The sequence below is a fragment of the Herpailurus yagouaroundi genome, unplaced genomic scaffold (assembly GCF_014898765.1).
Source record: "Herpailurus yagouaroundi ecotype Mexico unplaced genomic scaffold, PumYag 194, whole genome shotgun sequence".
Taxonomy (NCBI): Eukaryota; Metazoa; Chordata; class Mammalia; order Carnivora; family Felidae; genus Herpailurus; species Herpailurus yagouaroundi.
The window spans coordinates 2,548,959-2,555,186 of NW_024412425.1; positions in this window are offsets into that span (position 1 = coordinate 2,548,959).

Here is a 6,228-nt window from a genome sequence, read left to right on the forward strand (position 1 = left end):
TGTTGAGGTATGTTCTCTCTAAACCTCCTTTTTAGAGGTTTTTTTTTTTTTTTTTTTTTTTGTTAATAAATTTTTTTTTTAGTTTTTTTTTTTTTTTTTTTTTTTAGTCATTAATGGATGTTGTACTTTGTCAATGCTTTTTCTGTGTCTATTGAAATGATCATATGGTTTTTATTCTAGTTTACTGATGTGAGGTATCATGTTGATTGATTTCTGAGTATTAAACCACCCTTGAATCCTGGGAATAAATCTCACTTACTTGTGGTGAATGATTTTTTAACATATTGTTGGATTCGGTTTGCTAGTATAATGTTGAGAATTTTTTCATCTATATTTATTGAGATATTGGCCTGTAGTTCTCTTTTTTTGGTGTTGTCTTCATCTGGTTTTGGTATCAGAGTAAAGCTAGCCTCATATAATGAATTTGGAAGTTTTCCTTTCTCTTCTATTTTTTGTTTTTGTTTGTTTGTTGTTTTTTGGAATATTTTGAGAAGAATAGGTATTAACTCTTCTTTAAATGTTTGGTAAAATTCCCCTGTGAAGCTGGCTGGTCCTGGACATCTGTTTGTTGGAGTTTTTTGATTACTGAGTCAATTTCTTTGCTGGTAATTGGTCTGTTCAAATTTTCAATTTCTTTCTGCTCCAATTTTGGGAGGTTATATGTTTCTAGGACCTTATCCATTTCTTCTAGATTGTCCAATTTGTTGGCATATAATTGTTCATAATATTCTCTTGTAATTGTTTGTATTTCTATAGTGTTGGTTGTTATTCCTCCTTTTTCATTAGTGATTTTATTTATTTTCATTCCCCCTCTCTCTTTTTTTTAATGTGTCTGGCCAAAGGTTTATTAATTTTGTTGATCTTTTCAAAGAACTAGCTCCTGGTTTCATTGATCTGTTCTATTGTTTTTTAAATTTCTAAATCATTTATTTCTGCTTTAATCTTTATTATTTTCTTCCTTCTGCTAGTTTTGGGTTTTGATCTTTTCTAGCTCCTTGAGGTGTAAGGTTAGATTGTTTATTTGAGATTTTTTCTTGCTTCTTGAGGGAGACCTATATTGCTATAAAATTTGCACTTAGAACTGCTTTTTGCTGAAGCCCAAATATTTTGGACCATTGTATTTTCATTTTCAAGTTCCAAAATGTGGAAATGAGTAGCAGTGAAAACACTAAATGCTAAATTGTAGGACACAACTTATATAGTAGAGGGAAATGCAGCAGGGGCACCTGGGTGGCTCAATCAGTTAAGGGATTGACTTTGGCTCTGGTCATGATCTCACTGTTCCCAAGCTGTTCGAGCCCTGTGTTGGGCTCTGTGCTGACAGCTCAGAGCCTGAAGCCTGTTTCAGATTTTGTGTTTCCCTCTCTCTCTGCCCCTCCTGCTTGTGTTCTGTCTCTGTCTCTGTCTCTCTCAAAAATAAACATTAAAAAAAATTTTTTTTAAGAAAAACAAAAAAATCTAAATCCACAACTCAAAAATGTAGGGACAGAGCACACTCAAACAAAGAATTAAGTTATAAACATAAAGGGCAGAAATCAATAGAGAATTAGAAGAAATAAGAGAAAGGAATAGCAAACCAAGAGATAGGTTTTTAAAAATCAATGATCAATAAGTTATATAAACCTCTGTCAACGATGATAAAAAGTACAAAGATGCAAATAAGAAAATGAGTAAGATGGGAATGCAAACTGGTGCAGCCACTCTGGAAAAAAGTATGGAAATTCCTTAAAAAATTAAAAATAGAACTACCCTATGACCCAGCAATTGCACTACTAGGTATTTATCCAAGGGATATAAGTATGCTGTTTCAAAGGGGCACATGCACCCCAATGTTTATAGTAGCACTATCAACAATAGCCAAAGTATGGAAAGAGCACAAATGTCCATTGATGGATGAATGGATAAAGAAGATGTGGTATATATATAAAATGGAGCATTACTCGGCAATCAAAAAGAATGAAATCTTGCCATTTGCAACTATGTGGATGGGACTAGAGGGTATTATGCTAAGCGAAATTAGGGAAAGACAAATATCATATGACTTCACTCATATGAGGACTTTAAGATACAAAACAGATGAACATAAGGGAAGGGAAGCAAAAATAATATAAAAACAGGAAGGGGGACAAAACATAAGAGACTCTTAAATATGGAGAACAAACAGAGGGTTGCTGGGGGGGTCGCCCCCCCCCCCCCCCCCGGGCTAAATGGGTAAGAGACATTAAAGAATCTACCCTGATGTAATTGTTGCACTATATGCTAACTAACTTGGATATAAATTTAAAAATAAATAATTAAAAAAAGAAAATTAATAAGAAACCAAATGAAGTTAGAAGAATAATAAAAGAATCTTATAGGGCGCCTGGGTGGCGCAGTCGGTTAAGCGTCCGACTTCAGCCAAGTCACGATCTCGCGGTCCGTGAGTTCGAGCCCCGCGTCAGGCTCTGGGCTGATGGCTCGGAGCCTGGAGCCTGTTTCCGATTCTGTGTCTCCCTCTCTCTCTGCCCCTCCCCCATTCATGCTCTGTCTCTCTCTGTCCCAAAAATAAATAAACGTTGAAAAAAAAAATTAAAAAAAAAAAGAATCTTATGAATGACTATTTACAAATTTTATACCTTAGACAAATGAATATATTTCTAAAAAAATACCAAAATTGGCATAAGAAACAGAAAATTTGAATAAACCTGATAAGTTGAAATGGTATACAAACAGTTCCTCAAAGGAAAACACCTTAAGCCCAGATAGATTTACAAGTAAATTTTAACCAAACTTTTATGAATGCAGTTGTTTACATATTTGATAGGAGACAAACAAGGTAAGAAACAACATTTGATAGAGTCCAAATGACTTAGAAGTATATGAAGATATGCTCCAACTCACCAGTAGTCAATAATAATGCAAACTAAACAAACAAACAAAAACAACCAAGGAAGATATTATCAAGTTTTACCAGGACATAGAAAAAGGTGTTGCTGGTGAGAATGTAAACAGATGCAGCCACTATAGAAAGTAAGCTGGTTGTACCTACAAAAATTGTGTTGAAAAAAAAAAAAAAACAAAAACAAAAAAACAAAAAAGCAGATGCAATACTCCTGGGTAAATATTCTAAACTAGTTCAGATCTGCAAGGGGATACACTCTGGAACGTTCTTTGTTGCAGCCAGGAGTTGTATCCTTCACTTCAGCCAGAAAAGAATAAATAAAACGTAATAGATATATACTATTAACTACTATGCAAGTGTTAGAAGTGATGAATGGCATTAGGTGACTGTCCATAGAGGAACATGATATATCTAAAAACAGTGCTGAGTAAATGGATGTCAAAAGAAAGCCAGGATAGCATTATTTATATTGGACAAAATAGAATTTAAAACAAAGACTATATGTAACAAGAGACAAAGAAGGACACTATATAATCATAAAGGGGACGATCCAATAAGAAGATACAAAAATTGTAAATAATTATGCACCCAATATGAGCGTACCCAAATACATAAGACAAATAATAACAAACATAAAGGAAATAATTGATAGTAATACAATAATGGTAGGGGACTTTGACATCCCACTTACATCAATGGACATATCATCTAAACAGAAAATCAAAAAGGAAACCATGGCTTTGAATGATACACTAGACCAGATGGATCTACATATATATTCAGAACATTCCATCCTAAAACAGCAGAATACACATTCTTGTCAAATGCACATGGAATATTCTCCAGAATATATCACATATTATGCACAAAACATTCTCAAAAAATTTAAAGCATTGAAGTCAAACCATGCATCTTTTCTAACCACAGCGCTATGAAACTAAAAATCAACTACGAGAAAAAATGTGGAAGGAGCACAGATACATGGAGGTTAAAAAAAAAAAAAGGAACACATAAAGTGTGATCTATTTGGGATATTCCATATAGATGGAATCATATAATATGTGACCTTCTGTATCTGACTTTTTTAGCATAATGGCTTGCAGGTTCGTTCATGTAAGCCTTATCTGTTACTTCTGTACTCCTTTTTTATGGTTGAATAATACTCCACTGTATGTATATGCCACATTTTGTTTATCTGTTAATATTTTGGTAGAGATTTGGGATAGTTACACCTTTAGGCTATTGTGAATAGTGTAGTGCTGCTATGAACATGCATGTACATGTTCAGTTCTTTGGGATATATACCTAGGAGAACTGTTGGCTCATATGGTTATTCTGTGCTTAATTTTTTGGAGGACCTGCTAACTGTTTTTCTACAGTGGCTGAAGCATTTTGCATTCCCAGCAGCACTGTACAAGGTTTCCATCTTCTCCATACCCTAACACTTATTTTCCTTTTTAAAATTATAGCCATAGTAATGGATGTGAAGTGGTACCTCATGTGGTTTTGATTTGCATTTCCCTAATGACTGATGATGTTAAACAACTTTTCCTGTATATCTTTTTTGGAGAAATGTCTTTTCAAGTCCTTTGCCCAAATTTTAACTGGGTCATTTATCTTTTTTGTTGTTGGGTCATAAAGAGTTCTTTATATATATTGGATTCTAGATCCTATCGTCTGTAAAAGATTTGCAAAGATTTTCTCCCATTCTGTACGTTATCTTTTCATTTTCTTGATGATGTCCATTAGTGCACAGTAGTTTTAAATTTTTATCAAGCCAAATTTACTTGAACAATGAGATGTAAGCAAAGGGGATGATTGTCATTTCTGTGCCTGCTTTCTCTGACCTTCCTCTGCCCTACTGGCTGGGAGATACTGAGAATTTTAACATTCCCTTTTGCCCCAAAGATGGAAATTACTTGGTTAGGAAAAGCAGAGCAATTCCACCAGTCGTGGACTGCTCTTACCTAGACTCTCATATGAGGGAGGAAGAAAATATATATTTAAGCATCCAACTCTTGATTTCTGCTCAGGTCATGATCTTATGGTTTGTGAGTTATGATGGTGCGGAGCCTGCCTGGGATTCTTTCCCTCTCCCTCTCTCTCTGCCCCTCGCCTGGTTGTGTTTTCTCTTTCTCAAAAATAAATAAACTTTGGGGGCACCTGCGTGGCTCAGTCGGTTGGGCATCAGACTTCGGCTTAGGTCATGATCTCACGGTTTGTGAGTTCGAGCCGTGCGATGGGCTCTGTGCTGACAGTTCAGAGCCTGGAGCCTGCTTTGGATTCTGTGTCTCCCTCTCTCTCTGCCCCTCCCCCACTCGTACGGGTTCTCTCTCTCTCTCTTTCAAAAGTAAACATTAAAAAAATAAACTTAAAAAAATATCATATGTATTATATGATATATATTTGTTAGATCACTGTGTTTTGGAGTCTTTGTTATGTCAGCTTAATCTAGACCCTAGCTTATACTGCCTCAGTGTGCCATACAAATATTCATTTTGTTTCTGTTTGTGCCGTGATGAAGGTTGGGAATCACCATGACCTGGACCATTTCTTCTTTGTCCCTTTTGCTAACTCCTCCTCCCCAGTGTCATCAAGGGGGAAATCCTTTCCCTCCTACCCATTCAGGTATGTAGCTTATTCTGGTCCCAAGATAGAGATTGGATACCCCCAATTCTTGCAGAAAAATTGGGCATATGGGGGTGTTGGCAATTACCTTGCTTTGGGTAGCACCTGGAGTAAAGCTTGGCGAGCCTCAATGCTGGAAGCCCCCAGGATGTCCCCATCCACAATCCCCCCCCCCCCCCCCCCCCCGGAGCCCAGCACCCGTGAAAGACTGTACCTGCATCATGAGTTGCCCTGGCATAGTGTTTCGTCATGGGTTCCTTTCCTATCTGGGAGACAGTAGTTCTGCCTCCTCCAAGAAAGACACTTTCCTTGTTGTTTCCGCAGCTCTCACAAGTCTTTCTTCTGCTCTGCCCGGTCTGAGTCGAACAGTGACACCAGGAAAACCAAGCCTCCCAAAGTTGATCTCCATGCTTCTGAGCTAGGTCATAAGGCAAGAAGCTGCCAAAATTAATATGAACTTCGGGCTCCTTGGCTTACTGGTACCTTTGGACGAGCCCCACTAGAGCGCTCCTCTCCCAGGAGGAGGCTCATACTTCCAGGGCTTCTTGACAACAGCACCTGGGGGCTGCGCTGGTGGGCAGGGGTCCATAGAACTGTCCTTCCTCCACCCTTCAGAGTTGATTCCTTTCCACCTCTGACTTCGGTGCCCTTCATCTGCCCCCCGCCAGTACCCCTTCTCTTGGGCAAGAACCCCACTTGAGGCCCTAGCCCTAGCTTGG